Here is a 19428-nt window from a genome sequence, read left to right on the forward strand (position 1 = left end):
TTTAGCCAGCTCATCCATTCCTAAGACTCAGTTGTCTGCAGCTCTGGAATATTCAACTTCTGCTTCCAAGATTCTACAACCCAGAGATTCCCCAAGCAAGGAGTCACTTCTACTTTAGGACTTTAGCAGTCTGTCACCTCTCTAGGGATTCCTGAGTGTGGGGCCAGCCTCAGGGAAAGCCTGTGTACACCCTGTCTTCTGGTCTGCTGCAATGCTGAGGCCTTATTTATAAATGAAGCCCTTGCTTAGCAAGCAGGAGGTGGCAGGTGCATGAGGCAGAGAGGACACCCCAGGGGACATTCTCTGCCCTCTGAGAACTGCTTCTGTCAGTCTCCAGGCCTCTTCCAGGACAACGGGTGCTCAATACCTACCAGGCCCTGAGGAAGCCTCTCTCTTCAGACTCTCTAGTTTGCTTTTGTTCGTTGGCAAGGAGCCAGTTTTCATAGAACAAACTTTTAAAACCAACCTGGGCCATGAGCTGTCAAAGGCAGATAAACGGCCCTTTTATTACCCTCAGCGGGCAGTGGTGGTCTTCACGTTTCAGATTCTGGGTACGATCTCACCTGATATGCCTTGTGGCTAGGGCTTGCTGTGTCCCCTGTACTGATGGCTACTTAACATGCGTGGTAGGAAGTCAGGTTCATTAGTGAACTTCGATGCAGTGCAAAACCCAGAGGCTAAGGAGATGCAATGATCCTGAACACACCATCTGGAGCCTGGGTCCAGCAGAGCCGGAAGCTGTTTTAGTCTCAGACTTTCTCAGTACAAATGCTAATACCATCTTCTAATGCTTAGGATAGTTTGGGTTGTTTTCTGTCCCTGACTTATACACAGCAGTGGAAAAACCGGTGGTGGTGGTGGTGGTGGTGTGTATGTCTGTCTGTATGTAGAACTTCAATATGTAGAACTATGACGAATAAGCATATATGTGTGTGTGCATGTGCACATATGGAAGTCAGAAGTTGATATTGGGCATGTTCTTCAATCAATTATACTTTAAAAACAACCCTTTTATTGGTTCTTTATGAACTTCACATTGTGTACCCCAATTATATTCATTCCCCCCTCTCCTTGTACCCACCCTCCACCCTTGCCACCTCCTCCCAAACAGAAAAAAAAAATCTAATTGTGGAAGCTGTAGTGTGCCACAGTGTGTCTCCCAGTACACCCTTTTGGCCATACTTCTTTGCAAATGTCCATTGCAGTGACATATTGATCTGGTAGAAGCCTCTGGCTTCTGCTATTCTATCAATATTAGACCCTCACTGGGTCTCCTCTCAGATATCCTGTTGTTGCTCGGTGTCATGGAGATCCTGTCATTTAAGATCTTCAAAACTGGCCCTGTGGTAGTTTGAATAGGTTTGCCCACCCTCCACCCCCCACTCCCACCACCTTATAGATTCATGCATTTGAATACTTGGCCATAGGAAGTAACATTAGACTTGTTGGAGTAGGCGTGGCCTTGTTGGAGGAGGTGTGTCTCTGTGGGGGTGGGCTTTGAGGTCTCCTGTGCTCAGGCTCCACTCAGTGCAGAAGTGAGCCTTTTCCCAGTTGCCTGTGGAAGACAGTCTCCTTCTGCTGCCTGCAGATCAAGTTGTAGAACCCTCAGCTCCTCCTGCACCATGCCAACCTGGATGCTGCTATGTTTCCCACCATGATGATGATGGACTAAATCTCTGAACCTGTAAGCCAGCCCCAGTTAAATGTTGTCCTTAATAAAAGTTGCCTTGGTCATGGTGTCTCTTCACAGCAATAAAACACAAACTGAGACAGGCCCCTTCATGCATTCCAGCAGTTCATTGATGGGGTGGATGTCGGAGTAGGGCCTGGATCTGTGCCTGAGAGGACTCTGAGCTGGTCAGCCTGCTCACGCTTCCATTATTGCGTGTTTGGAGTGGGCTTACCAGCAACCCCTGAATCCTGGAGAAGCTCTCCCAAGTGTCATGGCAGTGAGGGACATGACCAGTTCTCCCACTCCCATGACCCTGGGACCAGCTTTCTTTCCTGCTGTAGATGGTGAGGGATGAGGGAGGAGGAGAGGGCATTTCTCGATCATCTGCACCACTGCCCAGCAGACAAGAGGTAGGGCTGCCTCTGCTGCACTCAGGTCCTTGGGGACAGCTTGCCTGCAGATAAAGTTCAGCTGAGACAGCTCACCTGCTCTCTCATGACCTTGTAGGTGCCGGCTCTCCTGCCCACTGATGGTGGCAAGGGCGAGTGGGAGGAGAGGAGTTCTTCCTCTTTCTCTCTCTCTCTCTCTCTCTCTCTCTCTCTCTCTCTCTCTCTCTCTCTCTNACCACCATGTGATTGCTGGGATTACTCAGGACCTTAGGTAGACCAGTCAATGCTCTTAATAACTGAGCCATCTCTCCAGCCTTGGGAGTCTTCTCTCTCTTTGTCTCTCTCTCTGTCTCTCTCTCTCTCTCTCTCTCTCTCTCTCTCTCTCTCTCTCTCTCTCTCTACTGAACAGCAGATAAGAGGCAGGGCCAGTTCTCCCATACCCATGCCTTAGAGCCCAGCTCACCCACAACCTCCACATCCAGGGACAGCTCTACTGTGCTGCCCAGGTGAGTGAGGTGCAGGGCTTGCTCTCCCAAATGATGCAGCAGATGAGGGACAGGGGCAGCTCTCCTGCTCTGATGACCTTAGGGACAGCTCTGGTGGCAGCACAGGCCAGGACCCCAACATGGTCCCAGGCTACCTGCAGTCTCCAGTTCTGCCTCTCTTCACTGTGCCCACATCCTTCTGTTTCTCTTCTCTTCCATCTCTCCACCACTGACTTGTTCCTCTAAGTGGCACCTGGGGTCTCTGAGCATCTGGGGTTGTCTCAGGAGTTCTAGACCACACTCATGCATTATAGCACCAGGGATGGGGTCATCTTAGGCATGGTCTGCTCCTCCAGGCCTGCACAGCACTGGACTAGTGGTCACCTCAGGCTAGCTCCCTGTCTGGGCCCCATGGCACTGGACTAGTGGTCACCTCAGGCTAGCTCCCTGTCTGGGCCCCATGGCACTGGTCTGGTGGTCACCTCAGGCTTGCTCTTTTCAGAGAATGTTAGTCTACTAATCATTCAGATGTTCATAGGTCAGAATACTGAGCATATAGACATAGCCACTCTCCTCCCTGCCACCTACTGACACACGTGTGACACAGCCTCCACACCTGCAATGACTCTAGGGGAAGACTCAATTATACTTAAAAAATTTTTTTTTTTGAAGACAAGATCTCTCACCGAATATGGAACCTATTAACTTGGGTAGATCAAAGTTGCCCTCCCAACTGTGAGGTCAGATGCACAGTCCTGCTCCTAGATATGTATGTGGCCTCAGGGACTGAACGCTGGTCCTATTGCTTGCAAGTCAAGCCCTTTACTGAGTGAACCATCTCCTCAACTCCTGTGGGAAGACTGCCTTCCACACTGAGAATCTGGAAGAAAGTCCACATGGCAGACAATGGATCAAGGGGCTTAGCCTTGCTCGTTTTTCTCACTGATGAGAGGAACAGGTCTTAGGTGACCCAGTCTTGATGTTCCAGTCACACTAAACCTCCACGTCTCCAGAACATAGCATAAGCTCTTGTCTCTGTGTCTTCAGTTGACTGAATAGTGCTGGCCCCCAACACATTTCAGAATCTTAATCCCAGGTCCCTATGAATATGGCCTTATAGGAAATGGGGTCTTTGAAGAAGTAAACAACACAAGAACGGCAAGACATCATGGATGGGGTCAGTGACAGGCCTCCTCTTTGTCCCCCTTCCCTACTTTTTGGATCCCTCCCTCCCCTCATTTCCCTTTTCTTCCCACTCTGGGGACTGGACTCTGGCCAGTTCAAGTGTAGCTCAACAGTTCTTGCTCCTTTTCCATCCCCTCTGCCTTGCATTAGATGACATTCCTAAAGCTAGCCACCAAGGTCTGTTCCCAGGGTCATTTGGCCACTTCTTCCTCTTGAAGCTGATTACCAAGGTCCAGCTATCAAAATCTGGCTTAATTAACACACCTAATTAAAATTAAACACCTCATCCTAACACAGGGGTCTGCCTTTACCTTTATAAACCTCCATTTTCCTATGGGCCATTCTGTCTCCTTTCTATCCAGAGGCTGTCCTTTGTCCCTCCTGGACAAATATCCCTTCCCTCTCTCCCTTGTTTCTTCCCCTCTTCTCCCTTCTCTTCTCTTGTCTTGGTCTCTTTCTTATTCTCTGCCCTTTAATCCCACTGTTATAAATAAGTCTCATTTGTGCTGAGAACTTGGTCTTGGGGTCCTGAGCCGCTCTGATCTCTTACATTCCCCATCCTTCCTTTTGAGACAGGGTCTCAGTATGCCACCCCTGCCTCCTGAGGGCTGGCATTGCCGGCATGAGCTCCAGGCCTGGCTTACAGATTTTCTCACAGAGGAAGAAGGAGGAGACCCAAGACCTGGCAAAAGTGGGACAGCCATGTGACTACGGAGGACAGAGAGAATGGGAGGTGTCTGCTCACAAGCTAAGGAATGCCCAGGTTTGTCCACAGCCACTGGAAGCCAGGAAACGACCAAAACAGCCCCCCAACCCCACCCCAAGGACTCTGGAGATGGCTTCTCTGCAGAAGCAAATGCATTTTCTGTGGTTTGGGGTAATTTGTTACAACAGTTTTAGAAGGCAAAATGGAGAAGCAACTCCATGTGTTCCACTCCCCAGGTCCTAAGCCCTCCCTCCCTGCACCCCCCCACCTTCTCCCACCCTCCCCACCCCCGCTCACCTCTACATTTTGGTGCTTGTGGGGTTTATGTTCTAAGAGGACAGAGGATGCCTTCCACAACCTTTATGGTCTCTTTGTCTTTACTCTGGGTTCTGCAGGTCTCAGCTGAAATGCCACCTTCTGTCTGAGTCCCTTCGTGGCTCCACCTCTTCACTCCAGGGTCTCTGTGTATCCTTATGCTCCCTGTCAGCACAACTTGCTCTGTCTCTGTTGGGGTCAGACACCCTTTAAGTTCATCAATGCACTTGACTTCTCGTTGTGGCTACTCGGACACCTCACAGCTTTGGGTATAGGAGAGACAGACAGTCACTAATGTTTGCTGTATGACTAAAAGGAAGGGACTGTTCCTTGTTTGCGGTCAGTTTGACTGCATGACTCCACTGGACTCCTGCCTCCATGGGGAGACAAAGCAAGTGTGTAATAGCCGGGATCTCCAGGCATAGTGGGGGTGGATACTTGCCCCAGCACAGCTGTACCTTGGCACGGACCCCTGCCCGTGTTGCCAAGGCCCTGTCAGAGGCGTGACAAACAGCTTGGCTGATGGCTTATAATGTCAGAGATGATGGAAACAGGGAGGCTACGGCTGAAAGAATGGGTTGGGGACGCTTGTCATAACTTTATTTGTGGGAGGTGAGTTCCTGTCGTCCGGGTGATGGATGGTGGCCAGGCCAGCACAATACAGACCCTGCCATTGCCTCTTTCCCCTCGCTCTAAGCCAAATGACTTTGGGGATGAAAAATGACTTTGCTGGGAGAGCTAGGGGCTGGGGGAGAATGGTGGGGATGGGCCTGGGTGCGGGCACCTTGGAAGGACTTCTGCTTTCTTCTTGAAAGGAACTAAATTTTGGCCAGCCTGACCTCCTTCCCTCTCACCTGTCCAGGGAAATTACTGATAATAATCGCCCCCCCCCCCGCCAAATCATCTGCCTTAATTCTCAAACACGCCTTAGGAAAGATGCATCCTTACACAGACGAGGAAACCAAGGAGGCTGGCTGAGGAGAGCAGGGCCAGCCTGACTCAGGATGCGGTAGCCACTGCTGGGGAGAGGCAGTGTTTACAATGCCCCTTCAAAGGAGGGGGAGCTACAATGTTACTTAGTAGAATAAGGAATTCAGCAACTCCTCCTCCCCAATTATCCAGTCAATAAACAGCCCAATGAACTGAACAGCGTCTTAAAAGGGGGCATACACTGTCTTAAGCAAAGCAAGATGAGGAAGGGAAGACAGCTTCAGGAAAGTGTCCATTAAGTCACATACGCTGTGACTTCAAGGGCTACGGCCTTCAGAAGGGGGCCTCTGGCAAACATGGCTGCCCTGCCAAGCACCCCGGGAAGTAAAACTAGAGTGCCAGGTCTGAGAGAAGAAACACTCCCTGGGGCGGGGCAAGTGAAGCAGCTAAAAATTGTCAGATATCACAGGTTCAGACGAGGGCTCCAAGAAGGAGCACCACCTAAACCTAACAGAGTGGCTGGTACACTAGCTAGCTCCTCTTGAGGGCTTCCAGGATATGGTAGATGTAATGGTTTCAAAAACTGGGAGGGGGCATGGCCTTGGAGGGAGCAGGAGCAAATAGCCAATAAATAGATGAAAAGATGTTCACCATCCTCTGCTGTGGGAGACATGCAAATCAAAACTACTTTGAGATTTCATCTCGCTCCAGTCTGAGTGGCCATTGTCGTTAGGAAGTGCTGACCAAGATGTGGGGAAAGAGAACTCTCATTCACTGCTGGTGAATCTGCAGTCGAAATCAATGTGGAGGCTTCTCTGTGAGCTAAAATAGGATGCCCCAATGACCAGCTCTGCCTCTCCTGGGAATATACCCCAAGGATTCTAAGTCAACACTTAGCAGAGATGTTTGTAAATCTGTGTTTATTGCTGTACTATATCCAACATAGTCCAGGTCTGGGGCCAGCCTACACGGCCACCAACAAAAGACTGGATAAAGAAAATGTGTCTTCCCCTTCCAAGGCCCAGAGAACATTTCACAAGACAGAGTGGGAAGAGCAGAAGAGCTGGGGGTGGGAGGAGGGTTGTGGGACGCTGCCATCCAGGTATGGCTGTTGCAGTCATAATCACACAGCACAAGACCGAGCCCTTCCACATGGACAGAGGAAGTCCCGTGAGTCTCCTGTCCTTTTCTGAGGAGCTAATGATGTCAATGGCTTCTTGAGGACGGGGTGTTATTTTATTTAATTGTGTAGCCACTGGGGGACTAACGACCTAGGCCAATGGGTTAGATACAGTAAAAACATATTGCATATATTTATGAAACTGTCAAAAATAAAAAATATCCTCTGAGAGAAATTAGGTGGAATTGGAAATCAACATGTTAAGTGATAAAGGAGACTTAGAAAGACAAATTTATGGGGTCAGTGAGATGGCTCAGCAGGTAAAGGGGTGTTTGTGGCCAAGCCTGACAGCCTGAGTTCAATTCCTGGGATCCATACGGTAGAAGGAGGGAACTGACTCCCACATCTGACTCCTGTGAGTTGTCCTCTGATCTTCATACATGATTTGTGGCACATGCATGCATACACACACACACACAGAGGATAAAAATGTTTAAAATAAAAATCTGAAAGAGACAACTGCATGTGTTCTCATACATACTGAATCCTCTGTGCGTACGTGAGTGAGTGTGCATGTGCATTTGTGTGTGTGTGTGTGTGTGTGTATGTGAGTGCATGCACGCATGTGTGTGACATCAAAGTTGAAGGGGGACTTTTCAGAACGATAAAGGGGACCAGTGGGCTTAGAGGAGGGGCAAGAGAGGATAATGGAGCACACTGCATCCACAGATGGAATTGTGGTGAAACCCATTGGGGTGTATAGTGAATGTGTGCTAACTTTAAAAATGACAGCAAGAGAAGACAACCATTGGGTGTCTGGGAGTGAGAAGGAAAACAAAAGGCATGTGCCCACTTTTGTCAGATGCTCACCCTGAACAAGTCACTGCTCTCCTTTTTCAAACAGAACCTTAATTTGGAGGGTGGGTCATTTCCCTGCAGATGGCCCGGGGCCACTGTACCAAGCTGGCCATGCAGTTCCAATTGCAGAGTGAGCGATGTGTTTGGAGTCAGGAATAATTCTGCCCAGTGAGATGTGAGGAGTGCCTGCCTAAGGGTTTCTAGAAAAGATTTTCTTGTTTCTCAGAAAGGAAAAAAAAAAAATCCCTGCTTTGTTGCTGGACATGGCTGTATCTGTGTATAATGTCTGCGGATGTGGCAATCACCCTGTGAACAGATGGATAAAACTGAGTTCTTGTGATGTCACCTCAGAACTGAACTTCTCAGTGTTAACCAGTGAGACTGGTATTTCTGCAGCACCGAGGCCTTCCAGCCAATATAAGCAGAAGTAGATGCCAAGGCTGCTATTTTACAGCTCCGGCTCGCCGGAGGGATTAAGGAGGCCAAGGGAACAGGGCTCAGGCTGTGCAACCCAGCAGAGCATCCCAAGCCTCAGCTCAGCAACTTGCTAGATGTGTGACCTTGGACATGTCATTTCATGTCGAGGTTTTCGTTCCTGGGGACAAGGATAATACATTGTGGGATAAGACAAATAAATAGAAGGGCTGTTGGGAATGATATGTGTCCTCATTTGCTGTCTATTGCTGTGATAAACGCCATGACTAGAAGCAACTGGGGAGGAAAGGGTTTCCCTCATCTTATAGTTTATAGCTCACCGCTGAAGGAAGCCAGGGCAGGTGCTTAAGGCAGGATCCTGGGGTTGGGAATTGAAGCAGAGATAACAGAGAATGCTGTTTACTGGCTTGCTCCCCATGGCTTGTTTGGCTTAAAAACATTTTTTTTTCTACATACATGTCTGTACACCATGCTGCGTGTCTGGTGCCCACGGAGGCCAGGAGAGGGTATTAGAGCCCCTGCAAGTAGAATTACAGATGATTGTGAGATGCCAGGTGGGTGCTGGGACTCCAACCCAGGTTCTCTGGAAGAGCAGCAAGTGCTCTTAACCACAGAGCCACCTCTCTAGTCCCTCAGCACAGTGTATTTTAAAAATACAACCCAGGACTACATGCGGGGGTGGGGTGGGTGGTGGCACCACCCACGGTGGGCTGGTCCTTCCAGTATAAATCCTTGATCAGTGTGAGAAAAAGCATCCTCTGCATCCTTGACTGAGGCTGTGACTAGCTGCTTCCCCTTCCTGCCCTGACTTCTCAGTAATGAAGGACTGTAACTTGAAACTCTTTCTCCCCTGAGTAGCTTTTGTCAGGGTATTTTTTCACAGCACCAGTAAGGGAAAGCAGGACGGGGGTGGGGGGTGGGGGGGGGTGGGGGGTGCAAAGGCTTTCCATACATGTTTTAAAGAAGAAAAAGACTATCGACAGTAACAATACGTGTCACACTCTGCTAGCTAGTCTCTTGTCATCTTGACACAAGTCAGGATCACTTAGGAAGAAGGAACCTCAGCTGAGGAAATGCCTCCATCAGATTGGCCTGTAGTCAAGTTTCTAGGGACATTTTCTTTATCAACGATTGAACATTTACTGCTCAGCTTACTTCCTCTACTCCATACAACTCAGAGAACGGTGCCACCCGCTTTTAGCCTGGGCCTTCCTGCATTCCTCTATATAGTCAAGACAATCTCCATATGCGTGTTCAACCTGATCTAAACAACCCCTCACTAAGACCTGTTGTGGGGACACAGAAGGTCTGTGCTCACAGGTAAGCATGAAGGAAACAAGGAGTGTTAAACACATGGTGTTGTCTCTTCAAAGGAAGCCGTGTATAACCTGTTTCCTGCCCCGAAGATTAGGAATCGATGTGGTTGCCGGGCATGGTGGCACATGCCTTTAATCCCATCACTAGGGAGGCAGAAGCAGGCAGATTTCTGAGTTCGAGGCCAGCCTGGTCTACAAAGTGAGTTTCAGGACAGCCAAGGCTATACAGAGAAACCCTGTCTGGAAAAAAAAACCAAAACCAAAACCAAAACTGGAATGGATGTGGTTAATAGTGATCTGGTGATCTCTGTGCTAGTTGTATGGCCAGACCACACCCAACTCCCCCAGAGTCTTGTATTTATCTCAGCCATGCTCCCTACATCCTTGTCTTGAGCGCTGTTTCTCAGCCAATAGAGCCCATCTCCATGGAAGGGGCTACATGTACTTTGAAAAGAGTTTCAATGTAATCACCTCTCAAGCTTTGTTCTACATACAAGATTGAATTTATTATCATCAGGACACTCCCCTTCCCCCCAACCCCAATTTGTGCTGTGCTTAAATACACCTAAAATATCTGCCTGGTTGGGGTCAGACTCAAGGAGTTTGAACGGACACTGGTTACGGGTTGTGCTGAACTGGATTTTCTTCTTTCCTCACATGGATCAAAACTCTGCTGGCCATGGTGTTTGCAGAGACCACACAGAGACCTTCTTCTTCGTGAGTCTCGATTGTGTAAGATGGTAATTAAAACTAGCCATTACATACCCCAAGCCTACCGTAAGGTTGCACTCACCTGGGAGGAGGGATTGGAGGTCCTGGCATCCCGTGCCTGCATCAGGGGTGGATATGGAGTAGGGTGCTAGAGAAGTCAGCTACAGTACCCTAGGCACCACAGCACTCGAGAGTATCGTCATGCTGATATTCCTGTGACAGAGAGGATTTCCTTCTTGCCCAAGGCTGTTTAAACGATGTATTAGCTATGTTTCTGTTGCTGTGATAAAATGCCATGATCGCGGACAACTTAACAAAGGGAGGGTTTATTTGGGTTTATGCTTTTCAGAGGCAGAGTCCACAATGGCAGAGGAGGTGTGGCCGCAGCAGTGGGAAGAAGAGAGAACAAACAGGAAGTGGGGCCAGGCTATACCTTCTCAGAGCCTGTCCCCAGTGACACATTTCCTCCTGCAAGGCTTCAAAAAGTTCCAAAATATCCCCAAACAGTACTAACTGGGTACCAAGTATTCAGTTATAGGAACCCAGTGGGGATATTTCTCTTTCAAATGATCACAAACCTCTTGAGCCAAGCAGCTGCTCTGCATCTTAAAATCTCAGGCACTAAGTCAAAGGTGCCACCTAAAAAGAAGGACAATCAAGGCAGCAGGAGCCATCATCCTTCACGCCTGGGTCTTCCCTACCATGTAGATGGCAGACAAGCAAGGGGTGGGCTACACGCTTGGTGCTTCTTGCTGTCTGACTCTTCTTTGCCATTGTGGTTTGTATTTCTGAGGATGGTCAGGGATGGTCCTGGGCTCTGTAGTTCTGTTGTCAAGGATGGTTATTGTGTTGCAGCGGCTTTCATCCCTCTTGAAGTCCAGTTTCTGCGAGCCATGATTCAGGGCAGTTGTGATCCGCAACAGAACAACCATGCTGTTGCTTAGCCTCATCTCTCTGTCCATGCTTCATCAGACCACAAGTAGATCCCAGCCCAAAGCCCACTGGCCACTTTCCATTGCTCATTCATTCACTCATTCATTCATTTGGAGGCAGAGCCTTCTGTATTCCAACCTTGCCTTATGTTCAAAATATAGCTGAAGATGACCTTGAACTTCTGATTTCCCTGTTTCCTCCACCTGAGTGCTTGGAGTGTAGGTAGCCACCACCAGCACCACCAGTTTTATGCAGTGCTGGGGTTGAACTCAATACCTTGTGCATTCTAGGCAGGCACTCTACCAACTGAGCTACATGCCCAGCTTCTTCCACTGTATTTTCCAAACCAGGGGCGGCGCCAATCTCTTTGCAAGGCATACATTGCAAGACTGAAATCCAGAGGCTACCAGAAGTCATGTTCCCCCACTGTGTGGAAGGAGTCAAGGTGTCATGTGAGAGTAAGGAAAGTGTGAGGCCCAGGTACCTCTGAGTTGATAGCACCTACTTTTGGAGGTCAAAGGGCACAGATGCCCTGTCCCCAACAAAAACTCCCATTATCCCTTAAATACCTAAGACCATGCTCCCTTCTGCCTTAACCAATTCCAGTTGAACTTCCCCTATAAGGACAGATATGGACCCTGGACAAGACCTTCCCAAGCTCCAGCCTGCCCTGGACCTGGCTGCTCTCTCTACTTGACTCTGCCCTTTGTGAAGCCATTCCATCCTGCCCATGTTCTATCTCAAGCAGGACATGGGGCATGCCCGGAGCCATGGTACCACTCCTGTCCATCTCTTCCGACTTATGGTCCCCGAGTCATCTCACTAGCTTGTGTGGTTCTACCCCAGCAAATGCCGCGCTTACCACCTCAGCTCTGCTCTGAACTCCAGCTGAACTCTCTTCTCTAGCTTACAGTAGAGACATGTTGACTGCGGCGTTAGTCAGACTCTTCATTGCTGTGACTTGAGAGGTGCAAGTTAAGGGAGGGAAGATTTATTCTGGCTGTAATCTCAAAGATTGCAGTCCAGGTCATTTGTGGGCTGTGGTGAGGTACACCATGACGGAAGGGTGTAGGGAGTGAAGCTGCTCATCTCATGGATCTGGACAGCAAGCATGCCAGTACTAGGCTGCTTCTTCCTTCTTCCTCTCCTGCTTCATCCGGGCCCCCATAGTGCCACCTATATCCATGATGGGTCCTCCCAACTAGTTAATTGTCTCTGAAAACTGCACACACACCTAGAAGAGTCTTTATTAACCTCCGAGATGCCTCTTAAATCAACCAAATTTGCATGCAAGATCAACAGTGAATATCAGAGTATCTGAATTATTTTTAAAAAAGAAATTGTTTGGATGGTGGGTATTGGGAATGATATTTATAAAGCCCCCTTGAGCTGGGTATGATGGCCCCACCCTTTAATCATAGCACTTAGGAGGCAGAGGCAGGCGGATCTCTCAGCCTGGTCTACATATTGAATTTTCAAGGCAGCTAAGGCTACACACAAAGAGACCTTGTCCAAAGAAAATGGCAGACTAAATGTGCTGGATAGTTTTATGTCAACTTGACAGAGGCTAAAGATACCTGTGGAGGAGGAAATCTGAATTGAGACAATGCCTCCAGAAGATCTGTTTATTGGCAAGCCTGAAGGGCATTTCATTAATTAGCGATTCATGAGGGAGAGCCCAGCCGATTGTGTGTGTGTGTGTGTGTGTGTGTGTGTGTGTGTGTGTGCGCGCGCGCGCCCGCGCCCCTGTGTTGTTGGTCCTGGGTTCTATAAGAAGACAAGTTGAGCAAGTCATGATGAGCAAGCCAGTGAGCAGCATTCCTCGATGGGCTCTGCATCAGCTCCTGCCTCCAGGTTCCTGCCTTGAGGTCCTCCTCTGACTGATGGACTATAAGCTGTAAGATGAAATAAATCCTTTCCTTCCCAAGTTGCTCTTGGTCATGGTGTTTTATCACAGCAGTAAAAATAAGACAGACACTAATCCTATTCGTGTGGGCTCTGCCCTGTGACCTTGTCACCTCCCTGAGCATTGCCTCTCAGTGCTATCACAGGGGGATAGGATTCAAGGCAAGAATCTGGGAGGACCCAAGCCTCAAGACCACAGCAGAAGTTCTACCACTTTGGTCTGAGATCTCTGGCTATACCTGGCAGTGTGATCCTGGGCAAATGACTTAACCATTCGGGGCCTTGGAAGTGGGCCAGTGGCTGGGATCAAATAATGCCTAACTACAGTACTGGCCTGGATGAGGCCCAGAGACAACAGTGTATGGTACACTAATAGTGCAAAGGCAGGAGTGGCTGATCCCAGAGCTGTGAGTGAACACTGGTATCTCCTACCCATAATGAGCTCCATGGAGACATGGCCAAGGCCAGGGCCCAGAGCTTGGGGCTGGGTTTTCAAAGCTGAATCTTTGTTGCTCCTGGTGCCGGCTCAGCCAGCTGTGGCCAGGAGTCTGCTGCATCTCTCTCCTCCCCCTACCCCACCGCCTCTTCCCTCCCCTCCTTTCCTGGACAGTATTTCCCTGGGGCTCCCATTACCAATTTGCAGAGCAAAAGCATGCACAGGCAGTTCAGGGGTGGCATGAGCTCAGCGGCTCTGGTATTGTTTTTAATTCAATATTTTGTCCCTGTGCGCCAGCCTCCTTTATTGGATGAGAACACTGTTATTGGATCCTGCCCTGCAGGAAAAAATGCTGGCTTCCCTGGGACATGGCAGCTGGGCTCTTCTAGAGTCTGATGTGTCAAGGCAGGGTGAAAAGACAGCAGAGTTCCAGAAAATCTGCTGGCTACAAGCTGTTCTCTGACATGCGTAGAAATATTAACATATGTATTCTTGGCCTTTTCCCTTGCCCTCCCTGCTAGGGTGGACAGAAGCTTGGGCAGTGCTTCCCACGGCCCCCTCCCTTCTCAACATGGCCACCACATCTCACAGTCCTGCTGATGGGATGCCCTGCTCTGCCCAGGGCTGCTACTCCAGCGGCTCTCCAACCCAAAGGGCAGCTCTTCCTGCTTCCTGCTTCCTCTCAAGTGCACTGTCTTTATTGCAGATGGGCTTCTTTTGCGGGGGGTGGGGGGAGAGGGGGAAGTTGTCTCTAGGCAAAGGTTGTATACAACCTTTACGGGGTTTATCTGGGGTGATTCCAGGAAAGTCCTGGAAATAGGGAGGTGGAGGGGCCTCTGGGTACTTTGGGCACCTAGGGATGAAGTCACTTGGGAGCCAAGAAGCCTCTGGCTGCTCTTCCTCTTGCCTGAGGAGGAAGGGATTGGGTATTTACCTACCAGGCTGCCAGACTGAGCTATTAGACTTAGCTAATGGGACGAAGGTTGTAACTATCTGCTGAGGCCAGGTGTGGTGGCGCACGCCTTTAATCCCAGCACTTGGGAGGCAGAGGCAGGCGAACTTCTGAGTTTGAGGCCAGCCTGGTCTACAGAGTGAGTTCTAGGACAGCCAGGGCTATACAGAGAAACCCTGTCTCAGAAAACAAAACAAAACAAAACAAAAACTATCTGCTGAGATTCTGGGTACAGGGTAGAGGAGAGGACGTCAGCATCTCACCTAGCAGACACATCCTTTGATTTAAAACCGGTTGGTGGGTTTGTTTCTGCTCTCAGAGGTAAAGACCAAATAGTCTTTGTCTTCATTCTCCTCGGCCTTAGTGTGTCAGCACCTTTCCACCTCTGCCTCCTCACCTCATCCCTCTCTCCATCCACCCTCCGCATTAGCAGCTCTGGCCTCCTTTCTGTTCTTCAAACATGGTTTCTCTCAACACAGCCTTTGTACATCTGGTCCTGCTACCTATTTCCCCTCCCCCACCCACATCACGCCTACATATCCTTTATATCTCTGGGCAGCCTGGTGTCATCTCCTAGGCTGACTCAAATTCCCTCTGGTCCCCACTCAGAGATCTGTTTTCCTGCGTCTGTTCGTGTAAGATTCCTGTCTGTCTTTGCCACCAAACTTGTCCTCTGGGCTCAGCACAAAATATTTTGTTAGGTGAGCAAAGAAAAGTGTGGAGAGACAAGTATTCAGTGGGGTCTTTCTCAGACCCACTCAGGAAACTCAGAGGCCAGTGGATTCGTACAGGAGGGACACAGTGAGGGAGGGAACTGAAGGGAAACACAAAAGGCATGAGCGGGAGGAGAGGTACTGGCTATAGGGAGCAGATGGAAATAGAAGACTGCGCGCTTATGCTTGCTTTGACAGCACATATACTAAAATTGGAAGGATACAGAGAAGATTAGCATGGCTCCTGCTAAGCGTTTCATATTGACTAGCAAAGAAGAAGAAGAAGAAGAAGAAGAAGAAGAAGAAGAAGAAGAAGAAGAAGAAGAAGAAGAAGAAGAAGAAGAAGAAGAAGAAGAAGAAGAAGAAGAAGAAGAAGAAGAAGAAGAAGAAGAAGAAGAAGAAGAAAAAAGACTGTGCTTAGCATTATTCTGCTGCTGTTTTATGAATAAACTTTCGGAATACATCTGTGTGTATCATTCCTTTTGCTATTCTTCCTTATGAAGAGCCACCAAAGCAGCCTGTGCCTGCAGTCGGTCCAGACCTGTGTGTGTTCTTTGTGCTCCATACGATCTCGATGTGATGAGAAGATCACAGGTTGTTGAGCTTCAACTCCTTGGGTGTGAGTTGATTCCTCTTAGCTGTGTGGCGTTGGGCCAGCCACTCGCCCTCTCTGGGTCTTGGTTTCCTCATCTGTATAGAGAGGGTAATAATCTCCAGGCCTGGTGAGGTGCTGAAAGGAGCAGAGATTAAGAAGAAGCCCGTTGCTTAGTTCATGTTTTAGCTACTGAAGAATTACCACTATTCTCACACTAAGACAGCATATGGCCTCATATGCCCATGTTGACTGAGCACCTACTAGGCATGATGTGCCAGGCATGTCACCTTTGCAGACTCTTCTGTGGTCCTGAGCGGTGTAAGTAGCTGAGGCTAAGAACCCACTGAGCCCCACTCACTATTCTCTGTGGCCATGGAGGAACTACATTTCATGGCCTTTCTTGTGCATGGTAACCATGTGGCTGTATTCTGGTACTGGGATGAGAACAGGGGTGAAACACAGGTGAGGTAACTCGCAGTGACCCTTCCACCCTCTCCCAACTGGCTGCAAAAGTCCTGACTCCCCCAAGGGAAGCCACAAGGTACAAAGGGACAGAAGAAGCCTGAGTCAGTATACAGAAGACCATCTGTCTAAAACCCTCCTGGGACTGTTGTGAACAAGAAATAAATATCCAAAGGGTCTGGGAAATGGCTCAGGGTGTAAAGTGCCAGCCACAGGAGCATGAGTTAAGATGCCCAAGGTACCTACCTCTCGAAGGCAGATGCTGCGGGACTCTGACGCAGGCAGGAGAGGGGCTGGCAGAGCCCTAATGTCGCTGGCCAGCCAGCCTCGCTGAATCAGCAAACTACAAGATTCAGTAAAGACCATGTCTCAAATACCAAGTGAGGAAACTCAGATCTTGACCTCTGGCTTCCAAGTACATGTGTATACACCCCCACATGAACATATACACACAACACACAGGAACATATGGAAATGAATAAATGATATCCACACTGTTGTTAATTGCAGCAATCGAACTACTCGAGACTGGCATTTCTCTGAAGGTCCTACAGACCAGGGCTGCTTAAACATTTTCTACCTCTTTTGCTTGAGAAATTTTTATATGATCCCTAGCGTATAGGTATATAAGTAAGTACAAAATCAAACATTTGCTGATGAAAAAAAATCATAAAGAAATTTATGTGTGAACGAGTCTTTGGTGTACATATAATTTTGCTACTTATTAAAATGAAAGAAAATTTGCATACTAATGAGATTATGTGCCTGTTTATTTTTGCATAGAGCTACATCTTTGCTACTGCACGATGTTAAGCATCTTCCATATTATTCAGGGTTGATTTTATTTTTATAAGAACGGAGATTTATAAAGAAAAAGTGATAAGGAGAGACAGGACATGGCCCAATGCATGAAGGAGCTTGCTCCCAAGTCTGGTGATCTGAATTTAATCCCTGGGACAGGGAGAACCAATGCTAGGGGCTGTCCTCTTACCTCCACGTGCAGGCAATGGCACACGCATGCATGCACCCTCTCTCACTATAAGGATAAATTATTAACTGTAAAAAACTCTTTTTAAAAAGTGAGGATGAATTCTCGAGAGTGGGAGGGGCTCCAATAGAGGAATGGCCTTGATGGACAGACATCCCAACTTCATACTCACCAAAGCTAAGAACACTGACTCATGTAAATAAATGCACCGTACAAGACCGAAGATGAAGGTTTAGAACCACTTCTGAAATTATTGGAAAGTGTGCCTTAGTCTCAAGCCAAATTGCATTTCATGATTTCCTTTTATGAAACTCAAGTCAGGAACTCAAATAGTAATTTTTTTAAACCAAACATTCTAACACAATATAATCCAAAGATAAAGTAATTTGACACTTGTATGATAAGGGATGGTGGTAAGAATGTATTTTTAAAAATCTTTGTTTTCTATAATTAAACCATCACATTTCTATAAAAGCACTAAGAGTTTGTATGTACGGTAAACACAATGCCATTCATGACATGCAGTAGTCTTGGATCTGAGCCAAGGTGTTTCAGGCCCTCAGTGACAAGTTGTGTGTTCAGAACCAGGGCTACAGTGAAGCCAGATGACACCACACAGTCGTGTCCTGCCAAGAAAGTCTTCACGAGTTCCATACTCATTTGGGGACCCAATTCAGGCTTCCCAAAGTTGTACAGTTTGTATGGAAAGGGGGCTCAGAGACATGAAGTGAGTTGTCCAAGCTTTCACAGTCAGGATGTGGCAGAGCTGAGCACCTGCCTCCAGAGCAGGCAGATAGAGACACACACACAGACACACACATACAGGCACACACACAGAGACACACACACAGAGACACACACACAGAGACACACACACAGACACACACACACAGAGATACATACACACACAGAGGCACAGAGACACACACAGAGAGCCACACACATATGCACACACAGATACACACACACACACACACACACTAATGTGGGATTCAGACACACCCACGCTTCAGTATGAAGGCAGTTTTCATTCTTGACTTTCTAACCTTTATACCAAGCGCCTAAGAGAAAAGCTCAAAGACTAAAGAGTTGCCAGTGGCAACTGTCCTCACCCTCCTGAAAATCAAGATGCAGTGTTGTCCTGCATTAGACTAGAAATTTATAGAAGATGTATTTTTTTTTAAGATTTTATTTATTTATTATATGTAAGTACACTGTAGCTGTCTTCAGACACTCCAGAAGAGGGCGCCAGATCTCGTTACAGATGGTTGTTAGCCACCATGTGGTTGCTGGGATTTGAACCCTGGACCTTTGGAAGAGCAGTCGGGTGCTCTTACCCACTGAGCCATCTCACCAGCCCCCAGAAGATGTATTTTTTAATGCTCATTTCAAAATGTGGTGGGGTGGCTCGGTGGGTGAATTGCACTTGCTGCTGAAGCTGAGACTTGAGTTCAAGTCCCAGAACCTACCTGGTGGGGTGAGAGAACTGTCCTCTGCTAGCTGTCCTCTAACCTCCACACACCCATTGTGGTCTGTGCCCCTCCAAACAAACAAACAAACAAACAAACAAACAAACAAACAGTAATGAAAACTTTTCACTAAGGAGGCTGTATGATCTTATTTCATTGTTTGTAGATAGGAAATTCTCCAAGTACAAGCATACCTGGGGAACATAAAGATCGTTCACTGTGACTGCACCGGGCTTGGTGCATTGTAAGTGTTCAGCCCAGGTTGCTTGACAGCTCACAGGCATTGCGACTACACTGCTCCCAACCTTCCAGTTGGTGATAAAGAACTCTGAATTTTTCCTGCTTGCAGAACACCACAAAGCAGTAGCAGAATAACTCTAAGGTGAATAAATACACAATTTTATATGATCAAATACATTTTATACTAGGTTCCTCCATAAAAACTGCCCACAATAGATGGGTGTGGTAGTACATTCCTTTAATCTCAGCACTTGGAAGACAGAGGTGCACAGATCTCTGAGTTCAAGACCAGCTTGGTCCACATAAGTAAGTTCCAGGCTATCAAAGGTTACAGAGTGAGACCCTGTCTCAGAAAAGAATGCACAGCTCCAATATGGGCTGAAGAGATGGCTCGGCAGTTAAGAGCATTCATTGCTTCTGCAGAGGACTTGGGTGTGGTTTCCCAGCATCTACATGATGGCTCACAATTACCTGTAACTCCAGTTCCAGAGCATCTGAAGTCCTCTTCTGCTCTCTGAGGGTACCACACATGTACCCTAGGCACATACATGCATGTAGGAAACACACTCATGCACTAATGTGTCAGAGAGAGAGAGAGAGAGAGAGAGAGAGA

The 19428-nt window shown here is 48.1% G+C and overlaps 1 non-coding gene and 1 pseudogene across 1 annotated transcript; one reads left to right on the plus strand and one right to left on the minus strand.

The window, feature by feature from the left end:
• Positions 1 to 3050: 3050 nt before the first annotated feature.
• On the minus strand, positions 3051 to 3184 carry LOC115030504. Its single transcript, XR_003836097.1, has one exon. It is a non-coding gene; the product is annotated as a small nucleolar RNA SNORA17 (small nucleolar RNA).
• Positions 3185 to 15247: 12063 nt separating this feature from the next.
• LOC115030430 lies at positions 15248 to 15309 on the plus strand (annotated as a pseudogene).
• The last annotated feature ends 4119 nt before the right edge of the window (positions 15310 to 19428 follow it).

Source organism: Mus caroli, chromosome 2 (genome assembly GCF_900094665.2).
Source record: "Mus caroli chromosome 2, CAROLI_EIJ_v1.1, whole genome shotgun sequence".
NCBI lineage: Eukaryota > Metazoa > Chordata > Mammalia > Rodentia > Muridae > Mus > Mus caroli.